We start from the raw sequence: 18,316 nt of genomic DNA on the forward strand, positions 1-18,316 counted from the left end.
ATATGGTCCATTAGCCAATGCTGCCTCCTCACAGTAAAGATTACTTTTAATTCACTCTACTAGAGTTATCTTTCTACATACAATATACAGTCTCACCATGGCAAAATACAGACAGCATACTGATATGTATAATTCAAAAAGAATTAGAAAAACAGTAAGAATTTTTCACAAAAGCTTGCAAAATTCTGGCTAAAACAATATAGACATGATATTAAATCCACTGCTTACAATTCACCACTGAGAATGAGGAAAAACAACTCTAATTTACATAAAGTCATGAAACTAAGCACCATCCGAATCAACAAGGTTTTGTACACGTGTATTTTCTTTCTTCTGTGTGCACTCTCTCCCTCATACATGCACAGCCTGAGGGGGCCATCAGGGTTATCCCAGTATTTTAACTTCCCACACCCCAAAACAAAACCCTCAGTTACAAAACCCTCCAGTGCCTAGGTTAGCATTTTTAAAACTCTAAAGTCTCAATCAAAACTCAGTGAAGTGAGTTACTTTTTCTCCATAAAATTCTTGGCATAATTTTATCTAAAAGGCACAACACAGTTTGCACTATCATCTAGAACATATGGCTAGTAGAATCTACACTATTGAAACCTAAACTGATGTATGCTGAAGGTGAATACACAGCCTCTGTAAAAGGGGGAACAGAGAATGTTATTTTTAAACAGTTCCAATGCTACATTATCCATAGGCTGGGTGTGATCAAATCACATTGTGTTATACAGCTGAAGCATGCTCTATAATTCATGACAAACTAGAGTGGTCAGGCTCTCACTGCAAACTCTCTGCCACCCCAGTTAAGCTGTTTAAAATGTAGTCCAATTCTATCTAATTAAAAAATAATACATTTTAAATTTCTTGCTGCCAGTAAATCCTTCTCAATCTGCATTTTCAGAAATTATCATCAAAACAATTGTATTGGGACAAAGATTCCAGAGAGAATATAATGACCGAATGCCATTTTAAGGAAGACAAGAATGGTTTACCATTAACAAAACCGATTAAGGTTCCCAACCTTGTAAAGCTCCCTGTACATTGTATTCTCTCTGGTGTTCACCTTCCATCTGCTTGGAAGGGGCAAGTGGAAAATGTTAGTTTCTATGAGAAATGAGGATGAAATTTAGGGGGTGGAAGAACGAAAGGCAGAGAAAAAGTGGCCAAGGTCCCTAACTAAAATTAGGTACCAAGAAAAGGGGCTGGAGTAAAGAGGGAAGGAGTAGAAGAAACGCAAAAAAGGCACCGGGGCCCGCGAATGGGGGAGGGGCAAAATGCGCATCTCCTCCCCTTCCCGCCTGGGCAGGGGGACCGGTGAACGCAGCACTGGTCAATTTCCGTAGCAGTGTTTCACTGAAGTAGTAACGGGACTCGCGAGCCAGAGACCTCCGTCCGCGTGTTAGAAGAAGGCTGAAGGGGCTCAGGGAAGTTGGGCGGTGGGAGATGAATAGCGCGCCTCGCGGCAAGAAAAGAACTAAAAATTCCCGCGACTCCAGGGTGTACGGGGTATGCAGCTGACGCGACGTGGGACCCGCCGGCTTACCCTCCCCACTGGAAGCCGGGCAGGCGCGCGCCGCCCTCACAGCCCCGAGGGCGGCGGAAAGGGAGGCGCAGGGTGCCCCCAAAACCGGGAGAGCAGCGCTTACCGCGGGTCCCCTCCACGGCAGCACGGGAGCCCGAGCCCACCTGGGCTGACCAGAAGCCCCTTCTTCAGACCCTATTCCGCTGCTCTTCTGAGAGCCTCAGCCGTTGCCGCAGAGGTCTTCGTCGCCAGGGCAGTCTCGGCCTCTAGTACCAAAACGTGAGCTACAGCACCGAGAAGCGACCCTACCACTCGCCAGGTTGCCACTTACAGCACACTGACTCCTCACCCCGCCCCCGAACCAAAACCATTGGTTGCTGGGCACCGCCCTATTCGTTTATTGGACATTAAACGTTGCCGCTCAGTCACCTAGAAGGGCACGTGTGCTGCTTATTGGTTTAAATGTAAAGTAGTTCCCGCCCACTTCCTCAGATGTCCCAGCTTCTGATTGGTGTTAACATCTGTCTCTTCGCTTCCTTCGTTCTTTCCCTCCAGGTGGAGCGCCTCCTTGTGGGAAACACTGGCTCTGATTGGCTGAAAGGACGCTTTGCCAGTCTTGGATAGGCATTAGGTCAAGGTATTGGGCGTCTGCCTGGGAGGAGCCCAAAGCGCAGCATCTTTGCATTTGTTTACACAGGCTCTCTTGTTCCCTCTTTCTTCCATTGGTTGATCCAGCATTCACTCCCACTGGTTGCTCCCTTCAGTATAACGAGCAAAGGCGTTGTGGGGTGTTGGGGGGCGGGGGGGAGCAGTTAGTGGGATTTCCCCAGCTGTCAATTACCAAGGGAGGAGCTTTGAGCAAGGCTGACTAGTAGCTGGCTCTGGTTGAAAACTGGGGAGTTGGGCTCCTTGGAGGCGCTGGAAGAAAGCAGTGTGACTCCTACACTTCAAGGAACCTAATTCCTTGAGTGTTTTTAGAAACAGAAAACTTTATTTTCCTAAAGTGACCAATTTTTTTACAATGAAAAAGAGGACAAAAAAATTGAAGAAACAATATCGTAAATAAAAGAAACATTTTATTCATTGCAACAGTAATACACCACAATATGATAAATACATAATAAAAACATTTGTAATATTTTTTTTTGTATTTTTCTGAGGTTGGAAACGGGGAGGCAGTTAGACTCCCGCATGTGCCCGACCGGGATCCATCCGGCATGCCCACCAGGGGCCAATGCTCTGCCCATCTGGGGCATGGCTCTGTTGCAACCAGGGCCGTTCTAGCGCCTGAGGCAGAGGCCATAGAGCCATCCTCAGTGCCCGGGCCAACTTTGCTCCAACGGAGCTTCGGCTGCGGGAGGGAAAGAGATAGACAGAGAGGAAGGAGAGAGGGAGGGGTGGAGAAGCAGATAGGCGCTTCTCCTGTGTGCCCTGGCCGGGAATTGAACCCGGAACTCCTGCACGCCAGGCTGACGCTCTACCACTGAGACAACTGGCCAGGGCAACATTTTTAATATTTTATATTGTAATTATGCTCACATGCCTATTAATTTTTAATAATAATTGTAAGAAAAAAGTACTCCTTTATTAAAACTAAATATCAAACAAAACCTCTAATTTGGAGTGATATTTGGATGTATTTATCATTTTCTAATTAAAAGACATTTGTTTTATGCAATTATTTAATCAAAATGTGTTATTAAGAGATATGGTTTGAAGTTAGATTTCCACTTTAAAACTCGAATTTCAGGGAAAATACTTGTATAAAATTATACATATTTGGAAATTATTAAATAGATAATGAATTAATAAAATATGAATTGTGCTTACCTGTCTATGATTGAATATTCACTGAGAAAGAAATAATTGGCCCTGGCTGGTTGGCTCAGTGGTAGAGCATCGGCCTGGCGTGCAGAAGTCCCGGGTTCGATTCCCGGCCAGGGCACACAGGAGAAGCACCCATCTGCTTCTCCACCCCTCCCCCTCTCCTTCCTCTCTGTCTCTCTCTTCCCCTCCCGCAGCCGAGGCTCCATTGGAGCAAAGATGGCCCTGGCGCTGGGGATGGCTCCTTGGCCTCTGCCCCAGGCGCTAGAGTGGCTCTGGTCGCGACAGAGCGACGCCCCGAAGTTGCAGAGCATCGTCCCCTGGTGGGCAGAGCGTCGCCCCCTGGTGGGCGTGCCAGGTGGATCCCGGTCAGGCGCATGCAGGAGTCTGTCTGACTGCCTCCCCGTTTCCAGCTTCAGAAAAATACAAAAAAAAAAAAAAAAAAAGAAATAATCATGAGTCTACAATGTCGTATGTGCCATGTGGTGTTTCAGTAAGAAGTACACAAAGCCATTTGCATGCTTGGTATATTGTGCACTCTCTCAAGGTCTCCCATGTGGAGCGCATGTGTCTCATAATTGCATCTTGCCACACTGTACTGATCCTTGACAAATCGTCATGTCAAATACAAGTATGTCACATCATACACAATGAATTGACTCTGCATCAATCAAATACAGACATTTACAGATTAGTTTTCCAATATCAAAAAGGAGGACAAGTAGGAGGTTACTTTTCGAGGGAGGACTGAACTTACAAAAGAAGGACTGTCCTCCCTAAAGGAGGACGATTGGTCAGCTTAATTTTCCCCTCTGTGAAAATAATCTTTGCTTCCTAAGGACTTTGAATTTATTAGTGAGGAAGTGATTATTTCTTTATGGAAGTATTACTTTAAATGTTCTTGTCTCTCCCCACCTCTCAAGCTATCTATACATATAATACAAAGTAGAGGCTTAGTAAATGATTGCACAATGAATGGATAAAAATAAAAACAACAGTTAATGTCAAATTAAATAATATAATAGGGAAATGTTAAATACAGGATTGGGCAAAAGTAGGTTTACACTTGTGAGTACATGAAGTACACATGAGTTTATTCTTGTATTAGTATTTATTAATCATTCTATTATTTTTATTTTTATTTTTTTGTATTTTTCTGAAGCTGGAAACGAGGAGGCAGTCAGACAGACTCCCGCATGTGCCGGGATCCACCTGGCACGCCCACCAGGGGGCGATGCTCTGCCCATTCGGGGCATCACTCTGTTGTGACCAGAGCCAGTCTAACACCTGAGGCAGAGGCCACAGAGCCATCCCCAGCGCCTGGGCCATCATTGCTCCAATGGAGCCTTGGCTGCGGGAGGGGAAGAGAGAGACAGAGAGGAAGGAGAGGGGGAGGGGTGGAGAAGCATATGGGCGCTTCTCCTGTGTGTCCTGGCTGGGAATCGAACCCGGGACTTCCGCACACCAGGCCGATGCTCTACCACTGAGCCAACCGGCCAGGGCCTCATTCTATTATTTTCCATATGAACAACTGTAAACCTACTTTTGCCCCAACCTGTATATACTTTATATAATCTACAGTAAATACGTAAGTAAATAAATTCATTTATTCAACAACTATTACTGAGCCTATGCTCTGATCTATGCTCTGAGGATATGATACAAATAAGACAATGAAGATATACCCATGATGTTTACTCTCTAGTGAAGGAGACTGACAATTAACAAGTAAACAATAAATAATAAAATTTCATGTTGTGATTAAGTGCTAGAAAGAAAAGTAAAGCAAGGTTAAGGAATGTTTGAGGAAATGGCTATTTTGGGTAGAAGGATTAGTGTAAGACCTGTTTGAGGAAGGAGCATTGACCAGTGACCTGAATAATGTGAAGTAAAGAGTGGGAAGGTACTTATAAGCAGGGCCAGTACATTGCACAACCCCAGGAACACCAGTCCCATTGCTCCCAATATTTCCAACTTGTGTTATTAGGTATAGATCCTTTTGGAATTGCCTGCTCTTGTTTTAAAATTTATCTAATTAAGTAATTTAAATGGTCCCTATAAGAAACACATCTCTTTAAGGAAAAAAAAATCTGTCTCTGGGATAACTTCCCCATACCCCTCACTGCTTTCTTTCACCTAAGGTGGCCTTCAGGTGTATGGTATAATAAGGACTCACAGTATCTCATAGCTTTAAAAACCAGGGTCTTTAGGTCCATTGTACAACCAGAAATACTATTCAAGGATAAAGATTTGTTACCAGGATAGCAATAAGATATGGTTGGTTGTCTCCTGTTGTTTCCCTCCATAACACTGATACTGTTTCTTATAAATTCATTACTGGATATCACCAATAATAAAGAGAAAACCTTAAAAGTCCACAGAGGAAAAAAGGTAAATTGTACACGGGGGGGGGGGGGGGGGGGGGAATAAGACATACAACAGACTTTTTATGGAAGCCAAAAAAGGATTAGACAAGGAGGAATATAGCCATGTGAATACAGAATTTGGTAGTGGTATTCAGAATAAATAGGAGTCTAAAGAGACAGATAGGAAATAATAATCAGTCATGAAGTAATAGGGGATGGTATCAGTTGGAGAGAGGGAGACAAGAGGAGTTGATCAACCCTTCCTCATTTTCCATTGCTGTCATGGTGATAAATTTTCATCCTTGAAGAGTATCTCTTTTATTTTTATTACACTAAAAATATAAATAACATATATTTTACTATTTTAAGCATGCAGTTCATCACAGTTCATAAGAACAGTCACATTGTTGTGTAACCATCACCACTATTCATCTCCAGAACCTTTTCATCATCCCAAACTGAAATTCTGTACCAATAACTCCCTATGCCCCCTGCCCTCATTATCTGGAAATCACCATTCTATTCTCTGTCTCTATGAATTTGACTACTATTGGTACCTCATATAAAAATTATACAATGTGACCAGGCAGTGGCGCAGTGGATAGAGTCAGCCTGCGACACTGAGGACCCAGGTTCAAAACCCCCAGGTCTCCAGCTTGAACACAGGGTTGCCAGCTTGAGCATGGGATCATAGACATGAGCTCAAGGTCATTGGCTTGAAGCCCAAGGTGTCTGGTTTGAGCAAGGGGTCACTGGCTCTGTTGGAGCCCCTTCCTCCATCAAGGCACTCAATCCACAACTAAAGTGCCACAAAGATGAGTTGATACTTCTCACCTCTCTCCCTTTCTGTCTGTCTGTCTCTCTCTTTAACTAAAAAAAAGAAAATAAAAGAATTATACAATATTTGTCCTTTTTCTCTGATTTATTTCACTAGGTATAATGTCTTCCAGGTTCATCCATGTTTTAAGATATATCATAATTCCATTTTCTTTTATTTTTTTTATTTTTTTATTTTTTATTTTTTTATTTATTTATTTTTCTGAAGCTGGAAACGGGGAGAGACAGTCAGACAGACTCCCACATGCGCCCGACCGGGATCCACCTGGCATGCCCACCAGGGGTGATGCTCTGCCCACCAGGGGGCGATGCTCTGCCCCTCTGCGGCGTCTCTCTGCCGCGACCAGAGCCACTCTAGCGCCTGGAGCAGAGGCCAAGGAGCCATCCCCAGCGCCCGGGCCATCTTTTGCTCCAATGGAGCCTTGGCTGCGGGAGGGGAAGAGAGAGACAGAGAGGAAGGAGGGGTGGGGGTGGAGAAGCAAATGGGCGCTTCTCCTATGTGCCCTGGCCGGGAATTGAACCCGGGTCCCCCGCACGCCAGGCCGACGCTCTACCGCTGAGCCAACCAGCCAGGGCCTCCATTTTCTTTTAAAGGTGAATAATTTTATGCTATTTATATATACTAAATAGTATAAAGTCTACCGGAAAGTTCTGTTCATTTCTATCACAAGTTTCGACACGTAAGTACATGTTTATTTGGCGCATGTGTGCCTCTCTATTTTTATCACTTAATGTATACATACTGATATAGCAAATTAACAAAAACAAAGTTCATTCACGTTAGTCTTATGTGTGAAGTGATAGTGTACCCATGGCTATGGATAAAGTCCATTTATGCCACTGTATTTTTACGAATTTCAACAACGAAGAAATGCTACAGAAGCATGTAGAAATTTATTGAAAGTGTTTGGTGAAGGTACAGTTTCTGATAGGACATGCAGAAGATGGTTTGAAAAATTCAAAACAGGTGATTTCAACCTTTATGATAAGCCAAGTTCTGGGCGACCATCTTTGATCGATGATGATGTTGTTAAGACCATGTTGGAGCAATATCCTTTTCTGACAATATCAAAGATTGCAGAAAGGCTTAATTCAACTCAGCAAACCATTTCAGACCATATTCAGAAGATAGGGTTGGTGTGGAAATAAAATTTGTATTTCGCTTTGTTCCAAAAATGGACAGAACTTTCCGGTAGACCTTATATATACTTATGTATATACCACCTTTTGTTTAACCATTCATCCATCAATGGAACTTGACTATCATGATTAATGCTGCTATGAACATTTGTGTACAAATATCTGTGCAAGTAAGTCCCTGCTTTTAGTTCTTTTGGGTATACATCCAGAAGCAAAATTCTGTATCATATGGTAATTCCATGTTTAACTTATTTAGTATCTGCCATACTTCTTTTCACAGCAGCTGCACATTTTACATTCCCACCAATAGAATGGAAGGGCTCCAATTCTTTTACATCCTCATCAACACTTGTCATTTTCTAGGTTGTTTATTTTTTTTGTAATAACTATTCTAATGAGTGTGAAATGGTATCTCCTTGTGGTTTTGGTTTCCACTGTCCTAATTATTAGTGTTGTTAAACATCTTTTCATGTGCTTATTGGACATTTGTATATCTTCTTCAGAGAAATGTCTATATAAGTCCTTTGCAAAATTTAAAATCAGAATTTGTTTTTTAGTTTTAGGAGTTCTGTATATATTCTGGATATTAGCCCCCAATAAGATAATTATTTGCAGGAGAGACAAGATGGCGCTGGAGTAGGCAGACGTACCAACATCTATTTCCCAGAACGAAAGTGGATTACAAACTAATTTTAAAAAATATCATCTGGAAAAACCAACTTTGGACTAAACTAAGAGGACTCTTCAACCAAGGAACACTGAAGAAGCCACACTGAAACTGGTAGGAAAAACAGAAACTCGGAGAGGGCTTCCCAGCTCCCTGGAGTGAACGGCAGCAGGGAGAAACTCGCGTGGCGGGAAGTGAGTTTAGCAGAGGGGGAAGGGTCCTGAGCCCGAGGAACAAAGTCCCAGCCTGCAGCCCCAGAGCCCAAAAGAGGCGTAAGGACAGTATTTAGCTGTAAACAAGTCAGGATACTGTTTGTGAGAAAGAGTCTGATTTCTCAGACCCAGGATCCCTCTTAAAGGGACCATGCAGAACATCTCTCTCACAGCAACTCACCGGAGGCTCCTGGGGACGGGGAGAGAGGAGAGGACCAGAGTAACAGAAAGAGAGTGTAATCTAGGAGGCACAGGGAGAAACATTTTGGGAGATAGCCATCCTAACCCTGGGGACGAGTCACTCCCCAAAGCTGAAGTGAATATTTCCCCCAGAAACAGCAATACCAACAAAGGGAAGCAGGAGAGCAGCCAAACAAGCTCCCCCGCGGTATTCAGAGCAGAGTCGCATAGAAGGAGGGAGCTTTTGGGTCTACAGTAGTGAGTCTTAGGGTCTGAGCTGCAATACCCTCACCCACGCAGCTGAGGGCTTGCCGGAGGGCGGGCAGCAGCAGGAGACAAAAGCATGGTTGTGCTGGCAGGGGCAGAAGCCAGCTTGCCACCACTGGGCTCAGGTGTGAGCTCAATCTTGCCCAGCTGGGGAGAAGGGGGCGTGCAAAAGCGGTCAAGCTCAGCTGCCAGCAGCCTGTAATCCAGCCTGCGGGAGAAGGGGGGGAACCCCGGAAAGGTTGGAGACCAGCCCCTGAGCAAGAGCACAGGAACACAGCCTTGCCCCGCCCATGCAACCCAGGCTTGCGGTCTGACTTGGTAGCCGGCTCCTCCCGCGGGGATAAAGCCAAAAGCCCACAAGAGGCGGAGTTCTGTTACTGAGCTGAGCTTGGGCACGCAGTCCTGCCCGGTGGTAAAGCCAAGGATAGCAGCCGTTCCTCGAGTGGGCTTTTCCTGCAAGGGCAGGGCAAAAGCCCGGAAACAGGCACAGACCCGCAGCTGAGCAAAGGTGCTCGCCAGTGCCCTCAGGACCGAGCATAATGTCACACATGGGGGCGGGGCAAAGGCCAAGGCCACCAACACTTGTGGACCCGGGCGCATGATCACAGCCACTCACATGAAGAGAAAATGCAGAGGCAGACAAATACAACACAAATAAACCAAGAGAAATCCCCAGAAAAGGACCTAGGTGAATCAGATATAACCAAATTACCAGATGCAGAGTTTAAAATAACGATTGTTAGTATGCTCAAAGATATTAGAATAACTATAGATGGCCATTATGAAAACCTAAATAAAGAGATAACAAATATAAAAAAGGACATTGAAATAATAAAAAAGAATCACTCAGAAATGACAAATACAATACCTGAAATAAAGAATATAATGGAAGGAATTAAAAACAGGATGGATGAAGCAGAGAATCGAATCAGCGAGTTAGAGGACACAATAAATAAAGGCACAGAAGCAGAGCAGAAAAAAGAAAAGAGACTCAAAAAGTCTGAGGAAACTCTAGGAGAGCTCTGTGACAACATGAAGAGAAATAACATCCGCATCATAGGGGTTCCTGAAGAAGAAGAGAAAGAACAAGGGATAGAGACTTTGTTCAAACATATCATAGTGGAAAACTTCCCCCAATTAAGGCAGGAAAACATTTCACATGTTCAGGAAGCACAGAGAACTCCATTAAGGAGAAACCCAAAGAAACCAACACCAAGATACATCATAATTAAAATACCAAAGCTAAGTGATAAAGAGAAAATATTAAAAGCTGCTAGAGAAAAAAAGACTATCACCTACAAAGGAGCCCCCATAAGGATGACTTCTGACTTCTCAACAGAAACACTTGAAGCCAGAAGGGAATGGCAAGAAATATTCAAAGTAATGCAGAACAAGAACCTACAACCAAGACTACTTTATCCAGCAAGGTTATCATTTAAAATTGAAGGAGAAATAAAAAGCTTTCCAGACAAAAAGAAAAAAAACACACAAAACTCAAGGAATTCACTGCAACCAAACCAAGGCGCAAGAAATGCTAAGGGACCTGTTGTAAACAGATCAAAGGAAAAAAAGAATATAGCAAAAAAAGGAATACAGTTTTAAAGAAAAAAATGGCAATAAGCAATTACATATCAGTAATAACCTTAAATGTTAATGGATTAAATGATCCAATCAAGAGACATAGGATAGCTGCGTGGATAAGAAAACAGGACCCATACATATGCTGTCTACAAGAGACATACCTTAAATTAAAAGATGCACACAGACTGAAGATAAAAGGATGGAAAAAAATATTTCAGGCAAATGGAAATGAAAAAAAAGTATAGCAATATAAGTATTGCTATACTTATATCAGACAAAATAGACTTTAAAACAAAGACCATAGTTAGAGATAAAGAAAGTCGTTACTGCCTGACCTGTGGTGGCGCAGTGGATAAAGTGTCAACCTGGAACGCTGAGGTTGCTGGTTCAAAACCCTGGGCTTGCCCGGTCAAGGCACATATGGGAGTTGAAGTTTCCTGCTCCTCCCCCCTTCTCTCTCTCTCTCTCTCCTCTAAAATGAATAAATAAATAAAAAAAATAATTAAAAAAAAAGAAAAAAGAAAGTTGTTACATAATGATAAAGGGAGCAATCCAAAAGGAAAATATAACCATTATAAATATCTACGCACCTAAGCCTGACCAGGCGGTGGTGCAGTGGCTAGAGTGTCGGGCTGGGATGCAGAGGACCCAGGTTTGAGACCCCCAAGGTCGCCAGCTTCAGCGCAAGCTCATCTGGTTTGAGCAAAAGCCTACCAGCTTGAACCAAAGGTCGCTGGGTCCAACAAGGGGTCACTCAGTCTGCTGAAGGCCCGTGGTCAAGGCACATGTGAGAGAGCAATCAATGAACAACTAAGGTGTTGCAACGCACAATGGAAAACTAATGATTGATGAATCTCATCTCTCTCCGTTCCTGTCTGTCTGTCCCTGTCTATCCCTCTCTCTGACTCACTCTCTGTCTCTGTAAAAAATAAATAAATAAATAATTAATTAATTAAAAACAATCTATGCACCTAATATAAGAGCACCTAAATATATAAAGCAGACTTTGATGGACTTAAAGGGCGAGATCAACAGCAATACTATAATAGTAGGGGATTTCAATACCCCATTAACATCATTAGATAGATCCTCAAGAAAGAAAATTAACAAAGAAACAGCAGACTTAAAGGACATATTAGATCAACTCTATTTAATAGATATCTTCAGAACGTTTCACCTTAAAACAGCAGAATATATATTCTTTTCAAGCGCTCATGGTACATTCTCTAGAATAGACCACATGTTAGGGCACCAAAGCGGTCTTAACAAATTTAAGAAGATTGAAATCATATCGAGCACTTTCTCTGATCACAATGGCATTAAACTAGAAATCAACCACAATAGAAAAATTGAAAAACATTCAAACACTGGGAAACTAAATAGCATGTTATTAAATAACAAATGGGTTAACATTGAGATCAAAGAAGAAATTTAAAAATTCCTAGAAACAAACGATAATGAGCATACATCAACTCAAAATTTATGGGACACAGCAAAAGCAGTCTTGAGAGGGAAATTTATACCATTACAGGCATACCTCAAGAAGCTAGAAAAAGCTCAAATAAACAACTTAACCCTGCATCTAAAAGAACTAGAAAAAGAAAGCAAGTAAAGCCCAGAGCTAGTAGAAGGAAGGAAATAATAAAGATCAGAGCAGAAATAAATGACATAGAGGCTAAAGAAACAACACAGAGAATCAATGAAACCAGGAGCTGGTTCTTTGAAAAGGTAAACAAGATCGATGAACCTTTAACGAGACTCACCAAGAAAAAAAGAGAGAGAACTCAAATAAATAAAATCAGAAACGAGAGTGGAGAAATAACAACTGACACAACAGAAATACAGAATATTGTAAGAAAATACTATGAAGAACTGTACACCAAAAAGTCGACAACCTAGATGAAATGGACAAATTTCTTGAACCATGTAATCTTCCAAAAATCAATCTGGAAGAATCAGAAAACCTAAACAGACCAATTACAACAAATGAGATTGAAACAGCTATCAAAAAACTCCCAAAAAAGAAAAGTCCTGGGCCTGATGGCTTCACAAGTGAATTCTACCAAATATTCAAAGAAGAACTAACTCCTATCCTTCTCAAGCTATTTCAAAAAATTCAAGAGGAAGGAAGACTTCCAAACTCCTTTTATGAGGCAAGCATAATTCTGATTCCAAAAACAGGCAAAGACAACACAAAAAAAGAAAATTATAGGCCAATATCCCTGATGAACTTAGATGCAAAAATCCTCAATAAAATATTAGCAAACCGGATCGAGCAATGTATGAAAAAAATCATACACCATGATCAAGTGGGATTTATTTCTAGGAGGCAAGGCTGGTACAATATTCGCAAATCAATCAATGTGATTCATCACATAAACAAAAGAAAGGAGAAAAACCACATGATAATTTCAATAGATGCAGAAAAAGAATTTGATAAAATCCAGCACCCATTCATGATCAAAACTCTCAGCAAAGTGGGAATACAGGGAACATACCTCAACATGATAAAGGCCATCTATGACAAACCCACAGCCAACATCATACTCAATGGGCAAAAATTAAAAGCAATCTTCTTAAGATCAGGAACAAGGCAGGGGTGCCCCGTTTCACCATACTTATTCAACATAGTTCTGGAAGTCCTAGCCACAGCAATCAGACAAGAAAAAGAAATAAAAGGCATCCGAATTGGAAAAGAAGAAGTAAAACTATCATTATTTGCAGATGATATGATATTATATATAGAAAACCCTAAAGTCTCAGTAAAAAAACTACTGGACCTGATAAATGAATTCGGCAAGGTGGCAGGATATAAAATCAATACTCAGAAATCAGAGGTATTTTTATACACTAATAATGAACTGTCAGAAAGAGAAATCAAGGAATCAATCCCCTTTACCATTGCAACCAAAAAAATAAAGTACCTAGGAATAAATCTAACCAAGGTGATTAAAGATTTGTACTCGGAAAATTATAAAACATTGATAAAAGAAATCAGGGAAGATATGAATAAGTGGAGGCATATACCGTGCTCATGGTTAGGAAGAATAAACATCATTAAAATGTCTATATTACCCAAAGCAATTTATAAATTCAAGGCAATACCGATTAAAATACCAATGACTTACTTCAAAGATATAGAACACATATTTCAAAAATTTATATGGAACCAAAAGAGAACACGAATAGCCTCAGCAATCTTGAAAAGGAAGAATAAAGCGGGAGGTATCACACTTCCGGATATCAAGTTATATTATAAGGCCATTGTACTCAAAACAGCATGGTACTGGCATAAGAACAGGCACATAGATCAATGGAACAGAACAGAGAACCCAGAAATAAACCCACAGTTCTATGGACAACTGATATTTGACAAAGGAGGTAAAGAAATACAATGGAGTAAAGACAGCCTCTTCAACAAATGGTGTTGGGAAAATTGGACAGCTACCTGAAAAAAAATGAAACTAGACCACCAACTTATACCACTCACAAAAATAAACTCAAAATGGATAAAAGACTTAAATGTAAGCCGTGAAACCATAAGCATCTTAGAAGAAAACATAGGCAGTAAGCTCTCTGACATCTCTCGCAGCAATATATTTGCTGATTTGTCTCCACAGGCAAGTGAAATAAAAGACAGGATAAACAAATGGGACATTATCAAACTAAAAAGCTTCTGCACAGCTAAAGACAATAAGAACAGAATAAAAAGACAAACTACACAATGGGAGAATATATTTGACATGGAGTCTGATAAGGGGTTAATAACCAAAATTTATAAAGAACTTGTAAAACTTAATACCAGGAAGACAAACAATCCAGTCCAAAAATGGGCAGAAGAAATGAATAGACACTTCTCCAAAGAGGACACACAGCCAATAGGCATATGAAAAAATGTTCAACATCATTAATGATTAGAGAAATGCAAATTAAAACCACAATGAGATATCACCTCACAACGTCAGAATGGCGCTCATCAATAAAACAACACAGAATAAGTGCTGGCGAGGATGTGGAGAAAAGGGAACCCTCCTGCACTGCTGGTGGGAATGCAGACTGGTGCAGCCACTGTGGAAAACAGTATGGAGAATCCTCAAGAAATTAAAAATCGAACTGCCTTTTGACCCAGCTATACCGCTGTTAGGAATATACCCCAAGAACACCATAGCACTGTTTGAAAAGAAGAAATGCACCCCCATGTTTATGGCAGCATTGTTCACAATAGCAAAGATCTGGAAACAGCTCAAGTGTTCATCAGAGGACAAGTGGATTAAAAAGCTTTGGTATATATATACTATGGAATACTATTCAGCCATAAGAAATGATGACATAGGATCTTTTACAACAACATGGATGGGCCTTGATAACATTATACGGAGTGAAAGAAGTAATTCAGAAAAAACTAAGAAATATGTGATTCCATACATAGGTGGGACATAAAGATGAAACTCAGAGACATGGACAACAGTGTTGGGGTTACAGGGGTTGGGGGAGGGGAGCGGCACAAAGATCATGCTTTTCAGCATTTGCCATATTCCCTCTTTAATCTATAGACAGACAGCAAATATTTACTTATGGTGTTTCCACTATAAAGACTGCTGTCTTAGGGACAAATGCTGATGAACTATTTCAGCAGTTCCTCCTTCTTCAAAGACTTATATGTCAACATAGAGCTCCATGTTTCATAGGACATACTCAAGCTCACTCCATGCTCCCTGGAGCTTTAGCACAAGGGAATGCCTTTTTTTTTTCTTTTTTTCTCTTTTCTTTTCTTTTCTTTTTTTTTGTTGTATTTTTTCTTTTATTTACTTATTTTTTGTATTTTCTGAAGATGGAAATGGGGAGGCAGTCAGACAGACTCCTGCATGCGCCTGACCGGGATCCACCTGGCATGCCTACCAGGGGGGAATGCTCTGCCCATCTGGGGTGTTGCTCTGTTGCAACCAGAGCCATTCTAGCAACTGAGGCAGAGGCAATGGGGCCATCCTTAGTTCCCGGGGTGGCTTTGCTCCGGTGGAGCCTTGGCTGTGGGAGGGGAAAAGAGAGACAGAGAGGAAGGAGAGGGGGAGGTGTGGAGAAGTAGAGGGGCGCTTCTTCTGTGTGCCCTGACTGGGAATCAAACCCGGGAATCCTGCACACCAGGCCAATGCTCTATCACTGAGCCAACCGGCCAGGGCCTAGGAATGCCCTTGTTGATCAAGCTACCCAAAAGAAAATTATATGGAGCAATCATGACAGACCGAGCAAGTCAGTCTCATACTATTCATCACCAGAATGCTGCAGCCCGGTGTAAACAGTTTCAACTTTCTCGGGAAGCAGCACGGCAGATTGGGAAATCCTGTCCAAGGGGTCCTATACTGCCCCTTCATTTGGAGTTAACCCTCAAGGACCCCTACCAGGACAACTTTGGCAGATGAATGTTACTCATATACCTTCATTTGGCAAACAGTCATATGTCCACATTACAGTGTATACATATTCTGGATCTATAGTAACCTCGGTCAGAACAGGAGAGGCTGCTAAGCATGCTATAGCTCATTGTCTGTATGCATTGTTCTATTATTGAATTTCCTAAATTGGCTAAACTGAAAATGCTCCTGCATATGGAGCAAAAGTATTTACTGTATTTTGTCATGCTTACAATCTTTAAAGTTAAGGTATTATTAAAGTGTACTCAGCAAACATTTTAAGGTCAATTTAAAAAAAAAAATTTAAGAGGGGGTAGTCATATCCTGAAACTCCTACGGGTCTACCATATCATGTTTTTTACTTAAAAAAAAATTTACATTTCTTTGGAATGCTGATGAACAAGAGACACCAAATCTTTTTCGCCTGCAAACTACTACCTTCTTTATTAGATACAGCTAATAACACTGTTTTTTCTTTTTCCAAATAGCTCCAGATATATAGAAAAGATTTATATAGGTGGAGGGGGATCCTCAAACCCCTCAGCGAGATCTTCTGAGCATGGCTTTTAAGATACCTAGAGGCAGAAAAAGCCCAATAGAGATCAGGGGAACTACCAGCTTTTAGGATACACCCTTAAAGGCTCCAATGCCCCAAAGGGGTCTCATAGGATGTCATCTGGATCCTGCTTCAATAGTGGAAAGGAAGGTCATTGAGCTAAAGCCTGCCAGGCTTACATGCCTCTGCTGTGAGGAAACAGGGACACTGGAAGGTAGGCTTCTCCCTCGCTCCTCTAAGGGAGGGTTCAGTCTCTTCCAGCCCTGCTCCAGCCACCTATAACCTAACCTTGCCCAGAAAGCTGGGGTCTGCCACTGAAGGCTGAACGTGCCCAGGGCCGTTGGCCCCATCTACGACACTGTGGATGAGCCTAGGGTATTTCTTCCAAGAAGCAGGTAAACTGATCTCATTTGCACAAGGGCCACTTAACTATGTTTTGCCTGAATAGTCAGGTTTTTTATTCTTCCCTCAAAGATCTCTGTTGTGGGTGTTGATAGTCCTATTTTCTGCTGCTTTGCTTAATATATAGTGTTTCCTTTATCCTTCCTACCTCAATGCCCCACTCATATTTCAGGCTGGGACCTACTCCTAATTTAGAGTACTTTCCCCCTTTTGCCAACTTCTACTATAAATCTACCTTGGCCACCCAGCTTAGTGTATCCCAAGGTTCTCTTTACCATGCCACAGTCGCAGAGCTCCAGGGAAAAGCAACCTGCTCTCATCTCTCCAGGCAGAGGAGAACAGAAGCTCCATATCCACGCATGCTGCAAATGGCTTTTCCAGTCTACCTGAACCATTACCAGCTAGAAGCAGCAGTCATTGAGACTTGGACATGAGCTGCAAAGTATAGAATGGTGACAACAATTCCAGTGCCATGCGGACTTTTCCTGGATGTGAACTTTTCCTGGACTCCTGCTCCCTGTGACAGCTCCTAACAGACTGAACTGTGGTTGGGTTGCATTTTTCAGGGATTTGGCATGGTGATCGGGCCAACTTGGACTTGGTGAACATGTTAAGGACACTACTCTTTTATGGATTCTTGCTGTATTGGCCAAGAGTTTGCTTAAAGGCTTTTAATCACTGTAAAAAAAAATAGAAGACTGGATAAAGAAGATGGGACACATATACACCATGGTATACTATTCAGCTAGAAGAAATGATGACATCAGAGCACTTACAGCATAATGGTGGAATCTTGATAACATTATGCGGAGTGAAATAAGTGAATCAGAAAAAAACAAGAACTGCAGGATTCCATACATTGGTGGGGCATAAAAGCGAGACTAAGAGACATGGACAGGAGTATGGTGGTTACGGGGGGGGGGGGGGGGGAAGGAGGGAGAGGGGGAGGGGGAGGGGGAGGGCTACAAAGAAAACTGGATAGAGGGTGACAGAGGACGATCTCTCTTTGGGTGATGGGTATGCAACAGAACTAAATGACAAGATAACCTGGAAATGTTTTCTTTGAATATATGTACCCTGATTTATTGATGTCACTTCATTAAAATAAAAATTTATTTATAAAAAAAAAGATAATGATTTACAAATATTTCTTCTATTATAGATACTCAGAGTATTTATTATTGCACATGGTCTGAATGACCAAATGGCTAATTAAAAAACAGAGATTCTACTATTAATTAAAAAGAGAATGAAAATAAAGGCCAAAAAAAAGCTGGATGATAAAGTTGAGGAACTGTCCATGTCCCGTGAAGCAAAAATTTTTTTAAAATGATGAAAAATAGGA

At 41.7% G+C, this 18,316-nt stretch overlaps 1 protein-coding gene across 2 annotated transcripts in view; it reads right to left on the reverse strand.

Annotated features, from left to right (window-relative positions):
* The window catches only part of PAIP2B (poly(A) binding protein interacting protein 2B), a 47,114-nt gene extending 45,258 nt beyond the window's left edge, over positions 1–1,856 (reverse strand). For both annotated transcript variants that reach the window (XR_010730314.1, XM_066267348.1), the window contains exon 1: positions 1,656–1,856. The gene's annotated coding sequence lies outside the window, so the exon portion shown is untranslated. The remainder of the gene's footprint in view (positions 1–1,655) is intronic.
* Between the last annotated feature and the right edge of the window lie 16,460 nt (positions 1,857–18,316).

This window comes from Saccopteryx bilineata, chromosome 3 (genome assembly GCF_036850765.1).
Source record: "Saccopteryx bilineata isolate mSacBil1 chromosome 3, mSacBil1_pri_phased_curated, whole genome shotgun sequence".
Classification (NCBI taxonomy): Eukaryota; Metazoa; Chordata; class Mammalia; order Chiroptera; family Emballonuridae; genus Saccopteryx; species Saccopteryx bilineata.